The 27991-nt window shown below is 35.1% G+C and overlaps 1 protein-coding gene across 3 annotated transcripts in view; it reads left to right on the top strand.

The window, feature by feature from the left end:
* Positions 1-27991, top strand: part of CFAP299 (cilia and flagella associated protein 299) — a 730672-nt gene that overhangs the window by 333847 nt on the left and 368834 nt on the right. The gene's annotated exons all lie outside the window — the stretch shown is intronic.

Here is a 27991-nt window from a genome sequence, read left to right as displayed (position 1 = left end):
GAGCTTCTTCCAGGTCTACCACATGGGTGCAGGGGCCTGAGCATGTGGGTTATCGTCCACTGCCTTCCCAGGCCATAGCAGAGAGCTGAGTCAGAAATATAGCGTCTAGGACTTGAACCGGTGCTCATATGGGATGCTGGCACTGCAGGCAGAAGCTTTACTCTCTGCCACAGTGCTGGCCCTTTGATCAATGTTCTAAAACTGAACTAAATCAATGTATGTTGAGGAAACTTCGTGAGTCACTGAAGATGTTCATTCCTAAAGCATTGTTTTGTTTTTTTTTTTCCCTCAAAAAAAAGTATGTGCTTATTGTTTTCAGGTTAGTAATAGAGCAAAACATTGCATTTTATTTTTTCAGAGATCAAAGTAATTATATAATACCTCTGTGTCTATATCTGATTTCTTTGTTGCCTTCTTCCCTTTTCTATTTCCCCTTGTGGAGAAAACTAGCATTGTAAATTGAAAAACAAAATATAATATTTGGTGAAAGGGATGAGATAACTCTGAGTTTTACTAGCATAAACATGTATCTCAAAGGCATGATACAGATTTCTCTATAACAAGAATAGTGTCTGCAAATACTAGCTGATAGAATAAAAAAGGGAGAGAACGATCCAACATGGGAAGTGAGATACACAGCAGACCCATAGAATGGCAGATGTCCTAAGCAGCACTCTGGCCTCAGAATCAGCCCTTAAGGCATGCGGATCTGGCTGAAAAGCCCATGAGAGTATTTCAGGCATGGAAAGCCAAGACACTCTGGGGAAAAAAAAAAAAAAAAAAAAAAAAAACAACTAAATGAAAGATCTCCGCGAGTGAGATCCCAGTGGAAAGAACAGGCCATCAAAGAAGGAGGTACCTTTCTCTGAAGGGAGGAGAGAACTTCCACTTTGACCATGGCCTTGTCTAAATATGATCAGAGTCAATGAACTCAGGGGGCTTCCATAGCCTTGGCAGCTCATGACAAGAGCCTCGGGTGATTCCTGATGCCATAAACAAGAGTGTCAATTTGTTAAGTCAACAACAGGAGTCACTGTGCACTTACTCCTCATGTAGGATCTTTGTCCTTAGTGTGCTGTACATTGAGATTTAATGCTATCACTAGTACTCAAACAGTATTTTTCACTTTATGTTTCTGTGTGGGAGCAAACTGTTGAAATCTTTACTTAATGTATGCTAAACTGATCTTCTGTATATAAAGAGAATTGAAAATGAATCTTGATGTGAATGGAAGGGGAGAGGGAGTGGGAAAGGGGAGGGTTGCGGGTGGGAGGGACGTTATGGGGGGGAAGCCATTGTAATTCATAAGCTGTACTTTGGAAATTTATATGCATTAAATAAAAGTTTAAAAAAATTATTATGGGTACTATCATTCAAGGTTTTTTGTTGTTGTTTTTTCTCCCAGAGACCTTTTTCTTAATGTATGCAAACTTCATGCATTTCATATATATAATTTTAGGAACACAGTGATTCTTGCCACCATATCCTCCCTCCTGCCTGTACTCTTGTTCTTTTTCTACCTCCCTTTCTTATTCCCATTCATAGTTTTTACAAAGATATGTTTTCAGTTAATGCTATACTCATACGATTAACTCTACACTAAATAAAGAGTCCAACAATAGTATGAAGAAAGGAAAAAAAAAAAACACATTTCCTCAAAGGCAAGACAAGGGCTGTTCAACATCATATCTCAAAGTGTGAATTTCGTGTCTATAGATTACCTTTTAGGTACTCTATTAGTTATCACAGAGAACATATAGTATTTGTCTTTTTGGGACTGGCTTAGTTCACTAAGTATAATGGTTTTAGTTGCATCCATTTTATTGCAATTGACAGTATTTCTTTTTTTTTACTGCTGTATTCCATAGTGTATGTAGATCAGAATTTCTTTATCCAGTCAACAGTTGATGGACATCTGGGTTCATTCCATATCTTAGCTATTATGAATTGAGCTGAAATGAACATAGGGGTATAAATCACTCTTTCTTGCTGATATATTTTTGGGTAAATTCCCAGGAGTAGGATGGTGGGCCTATATTGAGATTTCTGAGGTATCTCCATTCTGTCTTCCACAGTGACTGGACCAATTTTCATTCCCACTAACAGTGGATTAGGGTACCCTTTTCCCTACATCCTTGCCAGCATCTGTTGTTTGTTGATTTCTGTATGATAACCATTCTTCCTACCTGGGGTGAGGTGAAACCTCATCATGGTTTTGATTTGCATTTTCCTGATGGCTCATGATCCTGAGTATATTTTCAAGTGTCCACAGGCCACTTGAATTTCCTCTTTTGAAAAATGTCTGCTCAAACCCTTTGCCTGTTTCTTAACTGGATTGTGTTTTTGTTGTGGAATTTATTGAGCTCTTTATAGATTTTGGATATTAATCCTTCATTATTTGCATGGTTTGCAAATATTTTCTCCCATTTGTCAGTTACCTTTTCATATTACTGAGTACTTCTTTTGCAGTGCTGAAGCTTCTCAGCTTGATGTCAATTTTAGCTTTTATTGCCTGGGTTTCTGGGGTCTTTTCCAAGAAGCCCTTGCCTGCGCCAATGGTTTTATCATTAGAGTTTGATAATAAAAAACAAACAGTATCTATTTAACTTCAATTCTAATCAACTAGTATCTATATGGAAGTACCCTCAACTCTCTCTCTCTCTCTCTCTCTATGTATATATATATCTGTATATATATATATATCTGTATATATATATACATACATACATATATATAGTGTTTTCTGAAATTTCTCTTTTTCCATATGTTTATTATATTAATAAATAATTTGAGAAATTAATTTATCCCTAAATGTGTACTCAAATTATCTACTAAATAATTTTGTGTGGTTTAAAGTGTTCCAATAATATTTCCGCTTAAATAGAGGTTAAACTTAAAACTCTAAAGTCTCGGAATTAAGTACAAATGCCTTTGAAAATCCTAAACTCTTAGCATTATGTCCTTGAACTCTCACAAATCTTCTATATTTATCACATTGTTACTAGCAAGTTGGTTATCTGTTTTATTCACCTTCAAAAAATAAGTCTCATCAAACCAATTTAATACAATGGTAGGAAGAAAAAGACTAATTTTCTAAGGGAGAAAGGAAAAGTAGCAATGATGTGCTGGATATTTTATCAGGCTGTTTCATTTCCATTAACACATCTCACTCCCTACAAGCCTAGATGAGAGAGATCACTTATTTCAAAGATAAGATAAGGCAAAAGGAGCTTTAAAATTTCCCCAAGGCTAGGAAGTGGCAGACTAAGGATATCAACTAAACATATTTATCTTAAATCGTGGGGGGAGGTGTGTAGGTACCATACCAGTTATTTGTCCTACTTTAAGTGTTATCTGGTATTTTCTGTTGAAGCAAGAACTGGACAATTCACTTTAGAAAGATTTCTATAGAATGTGAAGCTATGTACAAATGATGATACCTGAAATTGCTGGCATCCCGTCATTTCTGGAATTTCTTATTTTCTAAAGATAATTAATATATTATTTTACTTTTTTGTTATTGTTGCCTAAATCATCTACTTCTAAACCGATATAGTATCCATAGTATCTCAAATAAATTTAAATTTATGTAACTTAATTCATTCAATTCAATTAATTATAAGTACAAAACTCACTATTTCTTTCACCTAAAATACATCACAGACAAGGGGCCTTCAGAAAACTTCTTGCAAAATACAAATCATTTAAAAACTATTCCCCTAAAGATCTTCCAGCAATTGCTAAGTGAAATAGGGAAGACATAATTACTTCTGAGTTAGTACTGCCCTATCAAGAGGAGTGAAGTAAGCCAGACACAGAAAGACAAATATCGTATGTTCTCCCTTATATGTGGAAGCTAAAATTAAAGGTCAGGAAATAGAAACAAAAAAGAAATGTCTGTGTTTATCAGTATTGCTGCAAATATAGCTTTGTCAAACTTTGGTTTAAAAAAAAAAAAGAAGGCGAAAGCCTACTTTGGCACTATCAGTGGTGTCAGGCTTCTAATCCAATGTAGACATACTGTAGCTAGCCAATACAATATGTTTTATGCTTCACTTTGTAGGTTTGACTGCTACTCTAACACTTCGCTATAAATAGATAGAAATATTAGAAAAGTAATTGCTATTTACTTTGTACTTGGGCAAGTTTGTTTCCCTATCACTGCTTACCTTGCCCATGAATAATGTCTGACCTGTCTAAATTCTGAACTCTGCTTTCAATTCCCTAAACTCAAATTAGATTGCCCAAATCCTTTGTACTAATTTGTTCAGATGAGTAAATATTAGCAATTTCAGTTTTCAGTATTATTCAAAATTAATTGGCTGCAGAGGGCAAGAAAGAATGCAATAAAGATTTTCAAATAAAATATTTTATTATAATGAGTGCCATTTTAATGTTATTTATCATTGAGGAAATCCATAATATGGTATTTAAAATATAATTACATGATTAATATTTAAATTCTCAATGATAAATGGGAAACCAGGGGCTATAATTACATATAACAATTCACAATGTTCTGGTACAAGTACAGCCAAAGGTGTCCCACACATTGCCACAATATTCATGTTTTTCTTTTCCGATCACATACCAACAGAGAACATTCCAACTTCAAACAGCATTTTAACAGCATTTGTAAACAGTGTTTTCACAAACTTTTTAATAAATGGGTCTAACTCATTGAAATACAAGACTTATAAATCACATTGAGAAGCACATTACCAGCAATTTTCAACATTCAATCTTTCAAGTGTAAAAAAAACAAATGGAATAGAAAGAAAAAACATTGGCCAAAATATTCTAATTTCTCTGTCAACCAAAAACCTGTTAACTTTGCCTCCAATCTTTTAGTGGGCCCTAGGGTTCGCATCTACACACGCAACACATACTACCCAAGCAGTGTTTCAGGCTCATTTTTCCCTACTACCGACATCACATCAGAGTCATCTTCTCTAAGAACTGTGTCTGTGCTGTCTAAGAGATCAGCTGCTCTTCAACAGAAGTTCCTTAATTTAGAGTCAGGGCCTCAGCACTAGCAAGGACTGTCTGTCATCTCTATTAAATATAGAGCAAAGGAGATCAGGTTATTTTTAGTCAAACAAAGGCACCTCTTAGGACACTCTCTGTCAGGGACTCATTTTTCAATCTGTTCATAATCATTCCTTGAAGACTGGAGATACTCTAGGTAGTAATTAATTTTAATCAAAACTCTTTCTATAATGATAGAAAAAAAAGCTTAATTTCAGAGGAAACCAGCATCAAAATACTGTTGGAGTAAATTTAATCTGAAAAATGGATGAACTATTATATAGAGAATAGGAAGACAGAATGGAAATCAACCAGTGTCCTTAACTGACAAGGTGGAGACATGGAAACTACAGCTTCAAATAACAAACCCCTACCCCAAATTAATTTAGAGATCATAGTTTCACATAAAATTAAGTGGAGAGAGTGAACATACACATGCCAGCCTGTTTTTCTATAGCTTTCCTTACCATTCTTCTCTCAGTCAACAGTGTACTGGTCAAGTCTTTAGTCTTTGGAAGTACAAATGAACTGTGAAATGCAGCTGAAGAGCAGTTTCATCTTCAAGTGCAAAGGGAAGTGACACTGAACTGAAAGCCCTCTGAGTCTCAAACTTTGATGACTCTAAGTCCTAATTCCAGATGACCTAATTCAGTGGACAGCTACCTAAAAAAACAACACCAGTGAGACTGTTGCAGATGATAAATGCACTGCATTTTATCAAATGCTGCTTTGTGGTATGTATATCAGCAAAACATAAAAGTCGGTTGACATTTTTATACAGGACAGAAATGGGAGAGGAACAAATGTTTCAAATTTTTGTCTGTCTTGAATGGCATTAGACACAGGGATATTTCAAAAAATAATGACTAATGGTCATTAGTTCTAATTATCCACTGCTTTACTTCTAACTCACTCCAGGAATTTGGAACTATTTCCTTTGACAGACGAATGCAAACACTGATGTCCAAGAATTACTTCAGATAAACTGATAACAAATATTATACTGTAGTATATTATATCTACAAGTTATATGCAAGTTTTTACTTGTGTGTCTTCCCAAATAATCTGTGACATTACTCCTGTGTACTTCAAGTACCTATGACTGTAACCAGGCCAAAGTGGCTCTTTTTTATGACCCCAGGCCTTTTGTATTTTAATAGGTACAGCTGAAATGTCCATAAAGATAATCTAGCACTGACTTCTATAGGAGAAAACCTCAAGCTGAATTAATAGGGTGATTTTTTTCATGGCCCCAATGCAAGTTAATAGTAAAATTGAAGCATACAGAATTCCTGACACTCAGACAATGCTTTCCAGTCTCTTTAGGATTAATATTCATGATACTTCTCAGATTTGTGATGTATTTGTGATTCTAGCATAGTAGCCAATTTGAAGATGCAAATATTTCACTGAAAAAAGTGTATACAATTCTAATCGGAAAATTAGTAAAAAAATAAAAAAACAGAAGTACATTCTTACAGGGACATAATTAGGCATACAAGCATACATATATCTCTTTATATATTATGTGTAATACACTTTAAAATTCTAAATATTACCTGTTTGATGAGAGCAATGCTAGTGAAGATGCTGAGATGCATTGAGGATGAAAGCATACCTTGATACAACATTTTGGAAAGTTTTCTATACAAGCTGAAATGTGCATAGCCTTTGATCTGACAATTCCTACTTTTGAAGCTGTCTATAGAAATAGAATTGTAAACATAGTGGAAAATGTTAAGCCACTCTTATAGTGGCAAAGAATTAAAATAAATATAATTGGTTCATCATTAGTGAAATTGAATTTTCCAAAACAATGGAATTATGAGTATCAATTAAGCCCTTGGCAATATATAACTGCAGGTTAGTTCTGAATGGAACTAATGTCTTTTAGTAACCATATATTCTTTATGAAATGTCTCATCTTTGCTTGGAGTTGTTCAAAATTATGATAGGTATCTTCATTAACTGGAAATGAATTCCTTATTCCCTCTTTCAGAGCCTGACTTCTCCATGGTTATGATCACCAGACCCAACTTCCAGTCTTTAAGATGGCATCATGCCCCACTGTCAGTTTAGCTGTTTGTTCTCCTATAAAGCAACATTGGATGACTTGCTGAGTATGCACGAAATGATCAGTGAGGTTCATGATAAGTTTAGATAGCTCAAGAAGTCTATGGTCCAAAGGAAAGGCATGTTCTTCTCCAAGATTATCATTAATACTTTGTAGTAAAATTACCTCGAACATCCCTTAAAACTGGCAGTTATAAATTCCCATCGAATGTTAAAATCTCCTACATAAAAGACCCAGTCATGATGATGATCTGTGGGAATGAAGCAGTTTAATTGAGGAAGAGCATGAATGGAAGAACTGAGAGATAATAATTATGTCTTTTATATGATATGAAACTGTAAAGATAAATGCTTTGATGTGTTCTTTACTTATATGACCAGAGCATTTAAACAGATGGAGTGATTGGGAATTGTTTTCGCTGCCTTTCTCAGGTGACATGAATCTTTTGTAGTAACTGCGTTTCTAAATAAAAAGTGTTTGTTTATTTATTTATTTATTTTTTGAGAGAGAGAGAGACAGAGAGAAAGGTCTTCCATCCATTGGTTAACCCCCCGAATGGCCACTACTGCTGGCACTGCACTGATCCGAAGCCAGGAGCCAGGTGCCTCCTCCCGGTCTCCCTTGCAGGTGCAGGGCCCAAGGACTTGGGCCATCCTCCACGGCCTTCCTGGGCCACAGCAGAGAGCTGGACTGGAAGAGGAACAACCAGGACAGAATCCGGCGCCCAAACCGGGACTAGAACCCTGGGTGCCGGTGCCACAGGCGAAGGATTAGCCAAGTGAGCCACGGCGCCGGCCTAAAAAGTGTTTATTTTATTTGGACATCAGAGCAACACACACACACACACACACACACACACACACAGAGGGAAGGAGGGAGGGAGGAAAGGAGGGAGAGAGAGAAAGAGAGAGAGCGAGCGAGCTATTAACAATATGAACAGGAATAGATCTTCCATCCAATGTATCACTCCTCAAATGGCCAGGCTGAAGCCAGGAAACAGGAAATCATCCTGGTCTTCCATATAGGTGATAGGGGCCCAAGTATTTGGGTCATCTTCCACTGCCTTCCTAGGTCATTAGCAGGAAGCTGAATCTAGCATCCAAGACTAGAACTGCTGGATCACAATGCCAGCCTCTAGTAATTGTATTTTAAAGATTTGCTCAAATAAGTAAAAAGCACATAGGCTCACCTTTTCTTACTGAAAATGGATGCAGCTGGAAACCATTATGATAGTGAAATAAACCAATCCAAGAAAGACAAATAACATATATTTTCTCTGATATGTAGTAGTTAATATACAATACAAATATTGTAGGAGTAAAATAGACATCTGATAATTTGGTTGCTGTTTTTAGCCCTTGTTTATATTCCTAAGGATCTGTGGACATTCTACTTTTTACTTGGTGAATATTACAGTTAGTTTTGCATTAAGCCTGACATTATAGAGTAGACTGAAATTAGTTTTTTGCAAAAAGTAAGGAAAAAGAGGAAGGGGAGGATTGAGGAGGAAATTTGGGGAGGGAAGTATAATTATCTTTTTAGAATTGTATCTATGAAATACATAAATATGTTCATTTTATATTATCAAAAATTAAAAAAGTAAACAGGGAACATATAGCTGTTAACTCTAAGAAATTATAACAAAAAATAAAATCAGACAAATTTAGAGGAATTAAAGAAAAAATAAGATATACCGTAGTCTGCATATTGCATAAGGGGTCTTTAAAGATGACCCATCAAAATGAAGTGGTAAGAAACCCTGATACTATATGAAGTATTCCATGGTTAAAGCACAAGTTAAGTCTGGAAGGAATATGCTTTTAACTCTCTCAGGGGTTTGAGTGAAAAAAAAAAAAAAACAACTAAGAGGTAGAGCAAGGTATACTTCTTGGAATAAAGAGATAGGTGTTGTAGAATGATGTCAAACTATTTTTAAAAAAAATAGTTTCTATCTGCAACATGTCAAAATATTTAAGATTTATTAATTTATTTTGAAAGGCAGAGTTACAGGGAGGTAAGACACACACACACACACATGCACACACACAGAGAGAGAGGGAGGGAGGAAGAAAGGGAGGGAGGGGTGGAGGGAAGGAGGAAGGGAGAATCTTCCACCTACTAGTTCATTATCTAAATTGCCACAACAACCAGGTCTGTGCCAGGCTAAAGCCTGGAACCAGAAACTATTCCCACAAGGATGGCAGGGGCCCAAGTACTTGGGTCACATTCTGCTTCCCTTTCCAGGCTCATTAGCCAAAGCTGGATGTGAAGCAAAGCAACCAGAACTCAAACTGGCACTCTAATGTGGTTTACTGGTATCCCTACTGTTGGATTACGCAACATATAAAAACTTCATGTCATGGCCATGTGAATAGAGGGAACTAACAGATTTTCTCAAACAGTAACAAAGTACTGATTGGCAACCAAGCAATTTGATAATATTCTATAAAATCCTTTCAAGTATATGATCAAATATTCTTAAAATTCAGAAATATGTCATGGATACAAAAAAGTTGATTACCTGTACTGTTAAAAAATTGATGAAATATGTGAGAATAATTTGGCAGTGAATTAAAATGAATTGAACATCCATGAATTCTTAGAAGAAAAACGTGAATCAAAATAATATAAAGTGTATGTGAACACAGTTGAGGCAGAGTAAAGGGAGTTCTCTCTGAAGGATTTTGTGGCCTAATCAGTCATGTGAATTCTGATTATTTCCGTGGTTCTTAGTACTACTAAGCTAAAAAATGTATTCATTATATTAATTTCTTTCTGATACACTTGAGGATTAGATAGCTAATGACAAGTGGATTTTTGCTTGGTGTGGGGTATACTACATTATAAAAAAAATAAACTGTGTTGTAAGTGATAAAATAGCTTCCAATAGTAATAATGAAATTAAAAATATGTTATTTTTACACAATGTGAAAATCATATTAAATTATTCACAAATAAAATGTGCATATATTAGTTCTTAAACAGCTTGGTGTTCCATCACTTTTTGAAGCTGTTTAGAATTGTGGGACAATTCTAAGTAGTTATATTTTATTGTATGATATTGTTCTATGTGAATATGTGAAAATGCAAACACAGTATGAAAAAGAACTACCTTTGCAGCATTGAAATCCAGCTAGAAATAGTTTTTTTTCAAAGTAAATATTTGGGGATGATATAGTTTTTTCTTTTAAAAAATTCTACAATGTAACTTTTTATTTGGAGATATATTTAGATTTATAGAAAAGTTGCAGAAACAATATGGAGAATTCCCACAAAGTTCCATTTAGCTTCTGCTATTATTAATCCCTTAAATAACCACAAAATGCCCAAACTAAGAGTTAACCTTGGGATAATTCCATTTACTAAGTTATAGAATTTATTTGAATTATATTGTTTCCCCAATAGTGCATGTGTCTCCTCTGTGAATGTTCCTTAGTCTCTCATGGCTTTCAAGCTTGAAGAGGATTGGGAAGTGGCTTCGTAGAATGTCCCTCAATGTCTTTTCTTCTGATATGGTTGAAAGGATATATATTATTGAAACGAATTCTGGAGTATGGTCAGTGTATCTTATCAGGGATACCTGATATATATTTACTAATGATGTTAACATTGATTACTTGGATAGACGCTAAATGCCAGGATTCTTCACTGGAAAGTTACTGTTTTCCCTTTCATTAAGTTTAAACTTTCTTTTGTGATATGTTAGGAATTAATCACCTATCAAAACTTACTGAATTAAAATGCCACAAGGTGGCAGTGGCCTTCTCAAGGTAGAATCTTGATAGAGAGCAAGAAGGGCCATCTGTTACCATTCTGTTTCCTTCTTGTGTTTGTTGATAAACTTCTCTTTCAAGAAACATAGAATTTTCGAGTGTTGAAAAATGTTTACATATTTAATTCCATGATTTTTTATAATTCTCTTTGATAAAAAAAGAAATAAGAAATTGACATAAGAAAACATTTATTATATATCTTTCTTTTTGAGACTGCTTATTTCACTAAGCATAATGGTTTCCAGTTGCATCCATTTTACTGCAAAACACAGGATTTCCTTCTTATTTATGGCTAATTGTATTCCACAATGTGTGTGTGTGTGTGTGTGTGTGAGTGTGTATTTAAGGAATACAAAGGTCATGTATTTCATATATACAGATTTAGGAACATAGAGATACTTCTCACCCTACCTTCCATTCTGCCCACACTCCCAGCCTTCCTCATCCTGCCTCTTTTAATCCCTCTCTTAATTTTTATAATGATTTCCTTTCAGTTTACTTCATACTCGTAAGATTAACTTTACACTAAGAGTTCAACAAAAGATAAGAAGAAAAAAAAACAATGTTCAGGGCTTTAAATCAAAGAATCAAAAAAGGTCAATTTCACTGCTATACATGGCATGTTTTATAGTCTATTGTTTGCCATAGTTCAGAGAAAACATATGGCATAAAACAGGATTTCATTCTTTTTTATGGCTGAGTAGTATTCCATAGTGTATATACACTTTAATTTCTTAATCCAGTCACCAGTAAATGGCCATCTGGTTTGATTCCCTATCTTTGCTATTTTGAATTGAGCTGCAATAAACATGGTGGTACAGATCACTCTGATTTCATTTTTCTTGGTAAATTCCGAGGAGTGGTATGGCTAGGTCATATGGTATATAAATTTTCAGCTTTCTAAGGTATCTCCATAGTGTCTTCCGGAATGGCCTTACTGATTTACATTCCCACCAACAGTGGATCAGTGTAACTTTTCCTCACATCTGCACCAGCATTTATTTTTTGTTGATTTCTGTATGAGAGCCTTTCTAACTGGCTTGAGGTAAAACCTCATTATGGTTTTGATTTGCATTTCCCTGATGGCTAGTGATCCTGAGCATTTTCCATGTATCTTTTGGTCATTTGAATTTCCTTTCTGAAAAATACATGTTCAGGGCCTTTTCCCAATTATTAACTGGATTATTTGTTTTGTTGTTGTAGAGTTTCTTGAGGTCTTTATAGATTCTGGATATTCATCCTTTATCAGTTGCATAGTTTGCAAATATTTTCTCCCATTCTGTTGGTTGCCTGTTCACTTTGCTGAGTGTATTCTTTGCAATGTTTTTTCAGGTTTAGGTTAATGTAACATTGGCTTCATAGAAGGGGTTCAGGAGGATTCTCTTTCTTTCAGTTGTTTTGAGTTTTTGAGAAGAATTGGAGCTAGTTTAACTCTTTAACTTTTAAATTAAAAGTTAACATTTAACTTCTTTAATTTCCATCTTGATTATTGATATGTTTAGGTTTTCTGTCATTACAGCTCAATTTAGGTAGATTGTACGTGTCCAGTAATCTACCCATTACTTCTAGGTTTCCTAATTTGTTGGCATATAGTCCTTTGTAGTAATTTCTGATGATTCTTTTTATTTCTGTGGTTTCTGTTCTTTTTTTTTAACTTTTATTTAATGAATATAAATTTCCAAAGTACAGAATATGGATTACAATGTCTTCCCCCCCCCATAACGTCCCTCCTACCCGCAACCCTCCCCTTTCCCACTCCCTCTCCCCTTCCATTCACATCAAGATTCATTTTCAATTCTCTTTATATACAGAAAATCAGTTTAGCATACATTAAGTAAAGATTTCAACAGTTTGCTCCCACACAGAAACATAAAGTGAAAAATACTGTTTGAGTACTAGTTATAGCATTAAATCTCAATGTACAGCACACTAAGGACAGAGATCCTACATGAGGAGTAAGTGCACAGTGACTCCTGTTGTTGACTTAACAAATTGACACTCTTGTTTATGGCATCAGGAATCACCCTAGGCTCTTGTCATGAGCTGCCAAGGCTATGGAAGCCCCCTGAGTTCACCGACTCTGATCATATTTACACAAGGCCATGGTCAAAGTGGAAGTTCTCTCCTCCCTTCAGAGAAAGGTACCTCCTTCTTTGATGACCCGTTCTTTCCACTGGGATCTCACTCACAGAGATCTTTCATTTAGGTGTTTTTCCCCCCACAGAGTGTCTTGGCTTTCCATGCCTGAAATACTCTCATGGGCTTTTCAGCCGGATCCGCATGCCTGAAGGGCTGATTCTGAGGCCAGAGTGCTGTTTAGGACATCTGCCAGTCTATGGGTCTGCTGTGTATCTCACTTCCCATGTTGGATCGTTCTCTCCCTTTTTTATTCTATCAGCTAGTATTTGCAGACACTATTCTTGTTTATGTGATCCCCTTTGGTTCTTAGTCCTATCATTATGATCAATTGTGAGCAGAAATTGATCACTGGACTAGTGAGATGGCATTGGTACATGCCACCTTGATGGGATTGAATTGGAATCTCCTGGTATGTTTCTAACTCTACCGTTTGAGGTAAGTCAGCTTGAACATATCCCGAATTGCACATCTCTTCCCTCTCTTATTCCCACACTTATATTTAACAGCGATCACTTTTCAGTTAAGTTTCAGCACTTAAGAATAATTGTGTATTGATTACAGTATTCAACCAAAAGTATTAAGTAGAACAAAGAAAAAAAATACTAAGAGGGATAACATATTAATTTGCTCATCAACAGTCAGGGTGAGGACTGATCAAGTCACCGTTTCTCATAGTGTTCATTTCACTTTAACAGGTTTCCTTTTTGGTGCTCAGTTAGTTGTCACCTATCAGGGAGAACATATGGTATTTGTCCCTTTGGGATTGGCTTATTTCACTCAGCATAATGTTTCACTAGGTCCTAATCTCTTGTTAATTCACCCCGCCCAGAGTCAGGTTTTTCTGCTTGGCTCAGGGCCAGTGCAGACCTGAGGTTGCTCTGCTTATGATGTATGTCCAAGATGGCGCTTGCTCTTTGTCTTGCTCGCCTTTGAGAGGTGAGCGGAGAGAGTAGAAACCCGTGTCCGTATCGGTCACTTTTTTTTCTCTCTCTGTCTCTCTCTCTTCTGGTTAGCCTGGTGGACTTTTCCCCCCGGGATCATTCCCTCTAGTCTCCTCTTTCTGCTTGCCTGCCAGTGTCTCAGGCTATTGCGGTTCGGCTCACCTCGCGTTCCAGCGCTGGTGTGTTGAGTCTGCCGTTGGTGTCCTGAACTGTGTGCTCCCACGCTCTCCACGCAGGTCCACTGTGAATCACACTTTCCGTAAGAGTTTCTTCTGCTGTTTCTTCCCCTACTCTTCCTTGAACCTGCAGTATCTCCACTTTTATTAAACTGTCTCTCCCCGGACTGTCAGTATGCTCCCTTCCTATTCCGCCATCTTGCCCAGAAGTCCCGGTTTCTGTTCTTATATTTCCTTTTTCATCTCTAATTTTATTGATTGGGTTTTCTCCATGTTTTATCTATTTATTCATATTTTTGGTTAGTTGTGCCAAGGGTATGTCCATTTTATTTATTTCTTTCAAAAAACGAGCTCTTCATTTTGCTGATCTTTTGTATTTTTTTGGTTTCAATTTTGTTTATTTCTTCTCTTTTAATTATTTGTTTTCTCCTACAAATTTTAAGTTTACTGTTTTTTTAGTTTCTTGAGATGCATTGATAGCTCATTTATTTGATGACTTTCAAATTTCTTGATGTAGGCACCAATTGCTATAAACTTTCCTCTTAACACTTCTTTTCCTGTATCTATAAGTTTAATATGTTCTATTGTCATCTTCATTCGTTTCCAGAAATTTTTTGATTTCTCTTTTAATATATTCTATTACCACTGTTCATTCAGGAGCATGTTGTTCAGTCTCCATGTGTTTGCATATGTTCTAGAGATTCCTGAGTTGATTTCTAGCTTCATTCCATTGTGGTCAGAGAAGATGCATGGTATGATTTTGATTATTTTGAATTTGCTGAGACTTGCTTTATGGCCTTGCAAATGGTCTATCCTAGAGAATGTTCCTTGCACTGATGAAAAGAATGTGTGTTCTGCATCTGTAGGATGAAAAGTTCTGTAGATATCAATTAAATGCATTTGGTCTATAGTATAGTATTGCTGTGTTGTTTTTTGTTGATTTTCTGTCAGGTTAAATTGTGCATTGATGAAAATGGATATTTAAGTCCCCAATTACTATCATATTGGAGTATATATCTCCCTTTAGATCCGTTGACGTTTGTTTTAAATAGCCAGACTGAGCTCAAAAACTTTGTACTCCGCCAGGCTGTTCCTCCAGCTGTATCACAGTGGCATGGGCTGCTACAGTTTGCTCTCATCTTCTTCTCCAAAGCTGTTCCTTCCTTTGGTTCTTAGCTGCGAAGACCACTTGCTGTGTCCTTGCTCATTGCTGCACGTCTACACCTTATATGCTGATCTGTTGTGTCCCTTTTCCTTCTGTGTATATCCACGGCATAGTTCTCTCCATGTCTCCCCTGGGAATGCACTTTCTCCATTTTTCTGTTAATATTTTCCTCAGCCTAAAGCAGTACTTCTTTTCCATGTTCCACCATCTTGGAATCTTTTTAGCTCATTTCTTGATTTTTTGTTTTGTTTTGTTTTTGTTTTGAGGCTTGCACTCTTTATGTACCCTGGATATTAATTAAATTTTTTTTAAGTTTGGTACATGGATTTTATTTATTTTAAAGATTTATTTAATATATATTTAAAAGGCAGAGTTATAGAGAGAGGTAGAGGTAGTGAGAGAGAGAGAGGTCTTCCATTCACTGGTTCACTCCCCAAATGGCCGCAACAGCTGGAGCTGGGCCAGTTTGAAGCCAGGAACCAGGACATTCTTCCAGGTCTCCCACACAGGTGCAGGGACCCAAGTACTTGGGCCATCTTCTACTGCTTTCCCAGGCCATAGCCAAGTGATGGATCAGAAGTGGCGCATCTGGGTCTTGAACCAGCACCCATATGGGATTGCCAGCACTGCAGGAGGTGGCTCCACCCACTATGTTACAGGACCAGCCCCTGGATATTAATTCTTTATCAGATGTACAATTTGCATTTTATATATTTTATATATTTTCGTCCATTCTCTCAGTTGCCTCTTTATTGAAAGTTTCCTCTATTGTACAGAGCTTCTTATCTTGCTGTAATCCCATTTTTCTGATTTTGCCTTTATTGCCTGTGCTTCTGAGATCTAAGAATTCTTTGCTTATGTAATGTCTTGCAGTGTCTCCCCTATATTTTCTTCTAGTAACTTGATGCTTTCAGGTCTTAAATTTAAAGCCTGAATCCCTTGTGAGTTGATTTTTCTGTAGGATGTAAACTAGACATCTTGTTTCAGACTTCTGAATGCAGAGATCCAATTTTCCTAACATTTTGAAGAGACTCTCCTTTCTCCAGGGAGTGGATTTAGCTTGTTTGTGAAAGATTGGTTGTGGATGCATGGATTCGTTTCTGGGCCTCTTACCTGTTCCATTGTTCTGCATGTTCCAAGCTATTTTGATTATGCTTACCCTATAATATGTCTTGAAATCAGGTATTGTGATGGCTATTATTTATTTTAATTGGTTAGGATTGCTTTAGCTGTTTGGGTCTTTTGTGATTCCATATGAATTTTATCATCATTTTTTTTCCAGATCTGAGAAGAACATCTTTGCTATTTCAATTGTGATCACACTGAATCTGTAAATTGCTATGGGGAGTATGGACATTTTAAATTCTCCCTATCTAGAATATGGAATATTTATCCATTTTTTTGTCTTCTGTTCCTTTCCTTAGTGTTTGTTTATATCATTGTAGAGATTTTTGATACCCTTTGTTAAATTTATCCCAAGATATTCAGGTTTTTTGTAGTTGTTGTGAATGGTACAATATTACAAGTTCTCTCATAATGAAGATATTGCATATAAAAAGGCTATTGATTTTTATGTATTGATTTTATATCCTGCAACTTTACCAAACTCTCTTATGTTTTCCAGTAATCTGTTAGTGGAGCGTTTTGGTTCCCCTCTATATGGAATTGTATCATCTGCAAATAGGGATAATTTGACTTTGTCCTTTCCAATTTGTATTCATTTGATTTCTTTTTATTGTTAAATGCTCTGGCTAAAATTTCCAGAACTATGTTGAATAATACTGGTGAGAACAGCATCTTTGTGTGTTTTGGGTTCTTAGTGGAATGCTTCCAACTTTTCTCCATTCAATAACATGCTAGCTGAGATTGTCATAAATTGCTTTGTGTTGAGGTATGTTCCTTCTGTACCCAATTTGCTTAAGGTTTTTATCATGAAAGGATTTGCATTTTATCAAATGCTTTCTTTGTACTCTTGGGATATTATATGATTTTTATTCCTCAGTTTGTTAATGTGATGTATCACATTAATTGATTTGCAAATGTTGAACCATCCCTTTATCCCAGGGATAAATCCCACTTGGTCTGTGTGAATGATGTTTCTGATGTGTTATTGGGTTCAGTTAGCTAGTATTTTGTTGAGGATTTTGCACCTATATTTATCAGGAATATTGGTCTATAGTTCTCTTTCTTTGTTGTATCTTTTTCTGGCTTAGGAATTAAGGTGATGCTGGCTTCATAGAAGGAGTTTGGGAGGATTCCCTCTCTTTCAGTTGTTTTGAATAACTTGAGAATTTACCAAAAAAAAAACTCAAGATGGAGCAAAGACCTAACTTTAAGACCTGAGACTATGAAGTTGCTGGAAGTAAACATATGGGAAACACTCCAAGAAATTGGTGTTAAGGATGGCTTCTTGGAAAAGATCCCCAAAGCACAGACAACAAAAGCAAAAGTAAATAAAATATATTATGTCAAACTCAGAAGCATCTGCATAGCAAAGGAAATGATCAAGAGTGAAGAGACAATCAACAGAATGGGGAAAAATATTTGAGAGCTACCTGATGAAGGATTAATATACAGAATATATCAGCAAATTAAAAAGCTCAACATGAAAACAACCAACCCACTTAAGAAATGGGCAGAAGACTTCAATAGACAGTTCTAAAAAAAGAAATGCAAATGGCCAACAAATTTATGAAAAATGTTAAACATCACTAGCCAGAAGGTAAATGCAAATCAAAAATATAATGCGATGTCACCTCACACGTCAGAAATCACTAAAATACAAAAGACAATAACAAATGCTGGCAAGAATGTGAAGAAATAGGAACACTTACACACTGTGGGAATGTACTGTAGTACAGCCATTGTGGCAAATGCTATGGAGATTTCTAAAAAAAAAAAAAAGGTAGAATTATATGGTTGAAATTGTCATCTTGCCATTTGATTATATAGCCTTTGCCTATATTCCTGCTAAACTATGATCTTTTTACTTGTTGAACTCTTTATTTGCAAGAGTACTAAGCCCTTGAGTATAATGTAAATTATATACATATTTAAAATATGTTATCTTAAAAATGCAACAAAGAAAGGGAGCAAGAGAGGTTGGGAAGAAGGGAGTATCATTATATTAGAACACCTGTTAGGAATTTGGAAAACATTATGCTAAGTGAAATAAGCCAATCCCAAAGGGACAAATACCATATGTTCTCCCTGATTGGTGACAACTAACTGAGCACGAAAAAGGAAACCTGTTAAAGTGAAATGAACACTATGAGAAACGGTGACTTGATCGGCGCTCACCCTGACTGTTGATGAGCAACTTGATATGTTATCCCTCTTAGTTTTTTTTTTTGTGTGTGTGTTCTACTTAATACTTTTGGTTGAATACTGTAATCAATACACAATTATTCTTAAGTGCTGAAACTTAACTGAAAAGTGATCACTGTTAAATATAAGAGTGGGAATAAGAGAGGGAAGAGATGTGCAATTCGGGATATGTTCAAGCTGACTTACCTCAAACGGTAGAGTTAGAAACATACCAGGGGATTCCAATTCAATCCCATCAAGGTGGCATGTACCAATGCCATCTCACTAGTCCAGTGATCAATTTCTATTCACAATTGATCATAATGATAGGACTAAGAACCAAAGGGGATCACATAAACAAGAATAGTGTCTGCAAATACTAGCTGATAGAATAAAAAAGGGAGAGAACGATCCAACATGGGAAGTGAGATACACAGCAGACCCATAGACTGGCAGATGTCCTAAACAGCACTCTGGCCTCAGAATCAGCCCTTCAGGTATGCGGATCCGGCTGAAAAGCCCATGAGAGTATTTCAGGCATGGAAAGCCAAGACACTCTGGGGAAATAAAAACCTAAATGAAAGATCTCTGCGAGTGAGATCCCAGTGGAAAGAACGGGTCATCAAAGAAGGAGGTACCTTTCTCTGAAGGGAGGAGAGAACTTCCACTTTGACCATGGCCTTGTGTAAATATGATCAGAGTCGGTGAACTCAGGGGGCTTCCATAGCCTTGGCAGCTCATGACAAGAGCCTAGGGTGATTCCTGATGCCATAAACAAGAGTGTCAATTTGTTAAGTCAACAACAGGAGTCACTGTGCACTTACTCCTCATGTAGGATCTCTGTCCTTAGTGTGCTGTACATTGAGATTTAATGCTATCACTAGTACTCAAACAGTATTTTTCACTTTATGTTTCTGTGTGGGAGCAAACTGTTGAAATCTTTACTTAATGTATGCTAAACTGATCTTCTGTATATAAAGAGAATTGAAAATGAATCTTGATGTGAATGGAAGGGGAGAGGGAGTGGGAAAGGGGAGGGTTGCGGGTGGGAGGGACGTTATGGGGGGGAAGCCATTGTAATCCATATTCTGTACTTTGGAAATTTATATTCATTAAATAAAAGTTAAAAAAAAAAAGAACTGTATCTTAACTGTGTTGAATTTGTTACAAAAAAAAAACTAAAATAAACGAATAGAAATGTATTTCAAAATACTTGAAATATTCTAAATATAAAATAGAAATTATTTGCAATTAAAACAAATTAACAGCTTTATTTATGAAGTGACACATTTTCTCTAGTTACCCCCACCATTCCCTTTTTTTCCATGTAAATATTATGAATTCTAATAAAAAAAAAAAAACTAGTGTCTAGTTGTATCCATTTTGTTGCAAGACAGGATTTCATTGTTTATTGAACAGTTAAGTTGATTATTTAATGTAAATTAGTTGTATAAATTACTTATATAAATTGTCTCAAGAATTATTTTAGCAAATTATGTTAGCATGATGTTTGAGAAATTCATTAGGTTTCTAATGAGAACACACCATCACCAATAGTGACAGGAAGATACCATTAGAATTAAAAATTAGAAAGCATAAAGTACGTATGATCAATGGCAAGATTATTCATAAAATATAGTTGCTTTCTTTTTGAGTAGTGTTGTTTAAATTAATATAAAATAACATTATGTGCATATCAACTAGCTAGTCTTTAGTATGTCAAACTATCATATTGATTAGGAGTTTTTTTGCTTTAATATTGAAGAACAATAGAAGTGTTTGTGATTATTAAAAATTTCCAGAAGTTGATAACAAATGTTTAATGTTTTATAATTTATTTTTATAATAAATGTTTTGATATAACTTTATGTAATTGATATTTTGTTAATTTCATTCTCATGTATTATTGGCTTATCTAAAAATTACATGAAATTCAGTACCAGTATTTTAAACAGTTTTCTAAATAATATCAAATACAAATCATTAATTAAAGAATTAGGCTACAAATGAGTAGTTTATAAAACTAAATGTTAAAAGAAAAAAATATTGTGGGATTCCAGGCCCCAATGATTTATTTCTTTTTAACAATTTGCTGTTAAGCAAGAATCTTTTCCTTTGTGCTTTTTATATAACCCAATCAACTCTGACATTCAGAGATATCTTTTAATTTGAAAGTAAACAGATACTTTTTCCCCTCTTGGAATATTGAAAGTCAGAATTCTGTCATTTGACTATATCATTTTTAGGTTTCATTATTGCATGGACATTTGCTTTCAAATATTCTTTTCATTCATATCATCTTGGATTATGATTGTTTTAGCTATGTTAACAAAGGTTAAAATATTTTGGAAAAGTGGAGTTATTCAGATCATTTTTTCAATAGTTTCATTTTGTAGGTTTTTTTAATTGGTTTGTGCTATTGAGCTGGATGTTCTTATTTCCCTAAAATACATATGTTGAATCCTTACCCTTTGGGAGGTAAGTAGGTCATGAAAGTTCTGTCCACAAGAATGAGGTTAGTGCCCTTAGAAGAGGGACCAAAGAAAGTGGCTTTCATGTTTCAAACATGATTCTGGACTTTCTAATATTCAGAAATAGGAGGAAAAAAATTTTATTGTCTATAAGTCATATGGTGTAGCATATTTTTATTAACAGCCTGAATAGCCTAAAATTGTTTCACTATAACAAATATTTTGTGACAAAAATCAATTGCTTGTATCAGAATTATTTAAAAACCAATTTGGTTTTCTCTTCACAAAGACCAAGTGTGTTTTAATTTATTCTTAAACAGATTCATTCCTCCATTTCTTAATAATAGTTTATTTGGCCGGCGCCGTGGCTCAATAGGCTAATCCTCCACCTTGCGGCGCCGGCACACCGGGTTCTAGTCCCGGTTGGGGCACCGGATTCTGTCCCGGTTGCCCCTCTTCCAGGCCAGCTCTCTGCTATGGCCAGGGAGTGCAGTGGAGGATGGCCCAGGTGCTTGGGCCCTGCACCCCATGGGAGACCAGGAAAAGCACCTGGATCCTGGCTCCTGCCATCGGATCAGTGCGGTGCGCCGGCTGCAGCGGCGGCCATTGGAGGGTGAACCAACGGCAAAGGAAGACCTTTCTCTCTCTGTCTCTCTCACTGTCCACTCTGCCTGTCAAAAATAAAAAAAATAAATAAAAAAAAATAAAAAAAATATTTAAAAATAATAGTTTATTTGCCTATTTATTCAATGTATCTAAATTTATTTAGGTTGTGTTATGCACCAGGCAAATTTGCTAACTTGCTGTCCAGAAAAGTAGAAGAGAATCAACAAGGCACTTGACAGCATGGAATTACTGTTCCATGAGAAAGACCAACAATAATAAACAAATGAGTAAAAATTCATGATGTTTACAAGTGAAGGAAAAAAAGTTAATAATAATCATGTTTGTGACCCCTGTATGAGCATATATACATTTCTTTCTTCAAATATGTATAAAACAAGAAATAAAGTCATCTTTTGGGGATAGGTGTCTTTTTCAAAGTCTCATTGCCTACATATCACGCTCTAAGAGAAAATGCATTCTTAAATTGAAATTTAATTTTATAAGATGCTGGTATTCTATTAATCATATTTCCAGGAAAAAAAGGTAGAGAAAGTAGCTTAAAAATTAACTTCCATATAAGCAATGCGACTTAATAAGTACAAGTCCATGTCAAGTTGAAAACTTGCAACATGAAGGATAATATTATGTAAATGACTTATTTGATATAACAATAAACACATTATAAAGCTTTACTAAAAAGGCATATATTAAAATGATCAATTCTCTTTTCTAAAAATACCTATTTGGGAAAATTTTAAGTTCCTATCTTGACAATATAATTTCTTCTTAAAATTGAGACACATTTAAAGCATGTAGTCTCCAACTTAGAATGGTCTGAATTATTTTTTGACTTGATGGTGCAAAATGAGTACAATTGAATAGAAATTGTTTTATAACTTTGATGTTTTTCTTGACCGATAATATATGCTGTGATGCTTTCTCAAGGTGCTGGGCAGGGCCAGTAAACCACAGCACGTAGTCAGCCCTGCAAACACAAAGGTATACATCTCCTGTCTACCAGAGAGAAGTGTGCTGTACTGTGAGGCTGTGATGTCAGTTGTTCAGTATATTCAATGAATTTGTACCTTCTAATATTTTCAGTTTATAAGGGTTTGTGGAATACCCTATCATAATTCAAGGAACATCTGTACGTTTTGTTAGTACCTTTGTATTTTCTGTTTAAAATATGAAAATGATTACTTAACTTTTAAAATTATCATTTAAAAATTACCGTTGACATTTTAATAGGCTTCGTTTAATTTTCCATTCTTAAGAGATGTTTAACCAGAAGAAAGGCATTGCATAATTATACTGTGGCTTTAGGGTTTTCTGCCTGGCAAGATACTATCAGACATGTTGATACTTTCCTTCCTGACTTTTCTTTGCATCTAATTAAGGTTATAAGTAAACTGGCCAATTAAAAAAGAAAGAATATTGCTCCTTTGCTTGCTTCTAAATTTCATGGAAGAAAAATTTATTTTTAATTGTACAGTTTATATACTTTGCTTAGAGACAACATATATATAACATCAATATATTAAAATCTAAAAAGCAATGTTTGCTGAAAATATTAGTCTTAATTACAGTTTTTTTTACTACATAGCTAATATATTTCCTCTTTAAACTTTTTTAATTCTGTGAAGAAGATAATGAAAACTCTTGCAACTATTAGTATAAAAAACAATAATTGTACTTGTGATTTCTAAGAGGAAAGCTCTTGAGATAGCACAGCATAGGGTTTAAGAATACATGTGCTAAAGCCACAACTACATTTCAGGTCAGTTCTGTTGCCATCTTCTTGGGGAGTTCACTATGAATATCCATTATTTAATAATAGTTGCTTTATGGTTCTGGTTGACAAAGAGTTCCATTTAGCAAATGCCAGCTAAATTAGAATTTGGTAAAATTTAAAACACGTGGATACTCTTTGTCTAACCTAAAATGAACAAAATGTGAATAATGAAACAAATTTGACATTATGTACTCCACTGAGGTCACTATAAATCATTTCTTTACTATGCTACCTCCCAGAGGAATTTAATATGTGACATGATTAATTACCCCCAAAATTGTACTGTTCTAATTATGGGCATCCTTAATCTAGCTTTATAAACTCATCTAGCTCTATAAGTAATCTAATTTTATAAGTTCTGTTACTATTTTTTAAAAATTTTATTTCAGTTATACAAGTTTCATGTATTTCCTGTATACGGATTTAGGAACATTGTTAACACTTTCCCCCCTCCATGCTCCATCACTTCCTCTTCCTCCCTTTCAAGTTCCCACTCTTAATTTTCAGAAAGATCTATTTTCATTTTACTTAATGATCATATAGTTAACCCTACAGTAAGTAAAAGAGTTCAACAAATTGTATGAAGAAAAACAAAGACAACAAACAAAACCCCACTGTTCCTCAATAGAGGAGACAAGGGCTGTAAACAATCATCATTTCTCGAAATGTCTGTTTCACTTCAATATATTACATTCCAGGTACTCTATTAGCTACTCCAGATCAGGGAAAATATATCTGTCTTTTTGGGACTGGCCTATTTCACTAAGTATAATGATTTCCAGTTGCATCCATCTTTTTGCAAAAGACAGGATTTCATTTTTTTTGTTACATACCGTAATTTCTTTATCCAGTCAACAGGTGATGGATATCTAGGTTGATTCCATATCTGAGCTATTGTGAATTGTGCTGTGCTGAACATGGGGGTATGGATAACTTTCATGTGCATAATTCTTTTGGTTTGGGTAAATTCCCAGGAATGGGATGGCTGGACCATATGGTAGGTTTGTATTCAGATTTTTGAGGTATCGCCATATTGTCCTCCATAGTGGCTGCCCCAGTTTACATTCGCATCAACAGTGGACCAGGGTACCTTTTCCCTCATATCTTTGCCAGCATTTTTCCTTTGTTGATTCTGTGTGTGAGCCATTCTAACTGTAGTGAGGTGAAACCTGAACCTGGTTATGATTTGCATTTCCCTGATGACTAGTGATCATGAGCATTTTCTCACCCATCTGTTGGTCATTTGAATTTACTCTCTTGAAAAATGCCTGTTCAAATCCTTTGCCCATTTTTAACTATGTTGTGTGTTTTGTTGTTGTTGAATTTCTTGAGCTCGTTATAGATTCTGAATGCTAAGCCTTAATCAGTTGCAAGGTTTGCAAGTATTTTCTCTTATTCTGTCGGTTGCCTCTTCAATGTGTTGAGTTCTTCTGCAGTGCAGAAGCTTTTCTGCTTGATGCAATCCCATTTTTTCAGTTCTGGGTTTAATTGTGTTTCTGCGGTCTTCTCCATGATGTCTTTCCCTATGCTTACAGAGTCTCCTTCAATGTTCTCTAATAATTTGAGGGTATCAGGTCATAGATTTAGGTCTTTGATCCATTTTGAGTAGATTTTTTTGTAAGGTGTAATGTATGAGTTTAATTTCATCCTTCTGCAGATTTATCAGATGGATGCTTAGTTTCCCAAGCACCATTCATTAAAGAGACTGTCCTTGTTCCAGGGATTGACTTTAACTCCTTTGTCAAAGATAATTTGCTTGTAAATGCATGGATTGATTTCTGGAGTTTCTATTCTGTTCCACTGGACTAAAAGTCTATTTTTGTGCCAGTACCAGGCTGTTTGGATTATAATTGCCATGTAATATGTATTGAAATCAGGTATTATGATGCCTCCACCTTTGTTGTATAAGATTGCTTTAGCTATTCAGGGTTTCCTGTGTTTCCATATGAATTTTAGCATCATTTTCTCTAGATATGAAAAGAATGTCATTAATATTTCTATTGGGATTGCATTGAATCTGTAAATTGCTTCTGGTAGTATGGACATTTTGATGATGTTTCTTCTACTCATGAGCATGGAAGATGTTTCCATTTTTTTAATGTCTTATTTTATTTCATTCTTTAGTGTTTTGTAATTTTTATTGTAGAGATCGTTCACATCCTGGGTTAGATTTATAGTGAATGGGATTGATCTTGAAAGTTTTTTCTTAGCCATGACATTGTGTATACAAAGGCTGTTGATTTCTCCATGTCGATTTTATATCCTTTCACTTTACCAAACTGCTTTATGGATTCCAAAAGTTTCTTAATGGAGTATTTCAGATCCCTTATAAATAGGATCATGCCATCTGCAAATAGGGATCGTCTTATTTCCTCCTTTAAAATTTGTATTACTTTGATTTATTTTTATTGCCTAATGGCTCTGGCTAAAACTTCCAGGACTATATTAAATAGAAATGGTGAAAGTGGACATCCTTGTGCAGTTCCGGATCTTAGTGGGAATGCCTATAGCTTTGCTCTATTAAATATAAAGTTGGCCATGGGTTTGTCATAAATTGGTGTGATTGTGTTGAGGAAAAATTGCTTCTATACTAATTTTGCTTAATGTTTTAATCATGAAAGGATGTTGTATTTATAAAATGCATTCTCTGCATCTATTGAGATTACTGTATTTTTTTTCTTTAGTTAGCTAATGTGATGTATGACATTTTATGCTTTGTGAATGTTGAACCATCCTTGCATACCAGGGATAAATCCCATTTTGTCCAGATAAATAGTCTTTCTGATGTGCTGTTGGATTCTATTAGCTAATATATTGTTGGGGATTTTTGCATCTATATTCATCAGGTATTTTGTTCTATTGTTCTCTTTCTCCTGGATTTTTTCTGCTTAGGAATGAATGTGATGCATAATTCATAGAAGGAGTTTGGGAGGAATACCCCCCTTTCAACTGAGAAGAATTGGAATTAGTTCTTCTTTAAATGTCTGGTAGAGTTCAGCAGTGAAGCCATTTGGTCTTGGGCTTTTCTTTGTTGGGAGGGTCTTTATTACTAATTCAATATCCATCCTGGTTATTGGTCTGTTTATGTTTTCTATGTCTTTTTGACTCAATTTTGGTAGATTGTATGTGTATAGGAATCTATCCATTTATTCTAGGTTTTCCAATTTGTTGGCATACATCTCTTCATAGTAATTTCTGATGATTCTTTTTATTTCTGTGGTGTCTGTTTTTACATTTTTTCATATCTGATTTGTTTTGGTTAGTTGGGCAATGATGTATAAATTTTATTTTTTCAAAATACCAGCTCTTCATTTTACTGATCTTCTTTATTTTTTTCAATTTTGTTTATTCTCTAATTTTAATTATTTCTTTCCTCCTAATTTTAGGTTTGGATTGTTGTTGTTTTTCTAGGATCTTGACATGCATTGATATCTCCTTTATTTGGTACCTTTCTGATTTCTTCATGTAGGCACTGATTACTATAAACTTTCATCTTAACACTGCTTTTGCTATAACCCATACGTTTTGACATGATCTATTGTCATCTTCATTTGTGTCCAGAATTTTTTGATTTCTCTTTTGATTTCTTCTATGACCCACTGTTTATTCAGAAACATGTTGTTCATTCTCCATTTGTTTGCTTATGTTCTAGAGATTCTTGAGTTGTTGATTTCCAGCTTCATTCCATTGTTGTCAGAGAAGATACATGGTATGATTTGATTTTTTTTTAATTTGCTGACTTGCTTTATGGCCTAGCATATGTTCTATCTTAGAGAAAGTTCCTGCACTGATGAGAAGAATGTGTTTTGCAACTGTGGGGTGAAAAGTTCTGTAGATATCACTTAGGTCCATTTGGTCCATAGTGTCAATTGGCTCCATTGATTCTTCGTTAATTTTCTGTCAAGTTGATCTGTCAGTTGATGTAAGTAAGGTACTGAATTCCCCTATCATTATTATATTGCAGCCTATGTCTCTCCTTAGATCCGTTAACATTTCTTTTAAATAGTCAGGCACCCTGTAATAACATGTGTATACATTTATTATAGTCACATCTTCCTGTTGAATTGATCCCTTAATCATTACATAAGGCCCTTTTTCATCTCTTTTAACAGTTTTTATATTAAAGTCTATTTTGTCTGATATTAGGATGGCAACAACTGCCCTTTTTGCTTTCCATTAGCATGGAATATCTTTTTCCATCCTTTAATTTTCATTCTGCATGTATCTTGTTGGTGAGATGTGTTTCTTGTAGGCAGCAAATAGGTGGGTCTTTTTTAATCCATTCAGCAAATCTGTATCTTCTAACTAGAGAGTTGAGGCCATTTATATTCAAGATGACTATTGATAAGTAACAACTTGGACTTGCCATTTATCCACAAATATTCCTATTTTAATTTGGATTTCTTTTGTACTTTTACTCAAAGGTTTTCTGCCTTCACATTCTTGCATAATAATGGCTCTCTCTTTCCATGTTTCTGTGTGTAGCATATCTTAAAACATTAAAACATTTTTTGTAAGGC

The sequence above is a fragment of the Oryctolagus cuniculus genome, chromosome 8, assembly GCF_964237555.1.
Source record: "Oryctolagus cuniculus chromosome 8, mOryCun1.1, whole genome shotgun sequence".
Classification (NCBI taxonomy): Eukaryota; Metazoa; Chordata; class Mammalia; order Lagomorpha; family Leporidae; genus Oryctolagus; species Oryctolagus cuniculus.
The sequence above is the reverse complement of the archived record's forward strand: the minus strand, read 5'-3'. Positions and strand labels throughout refer to the sequence as shown.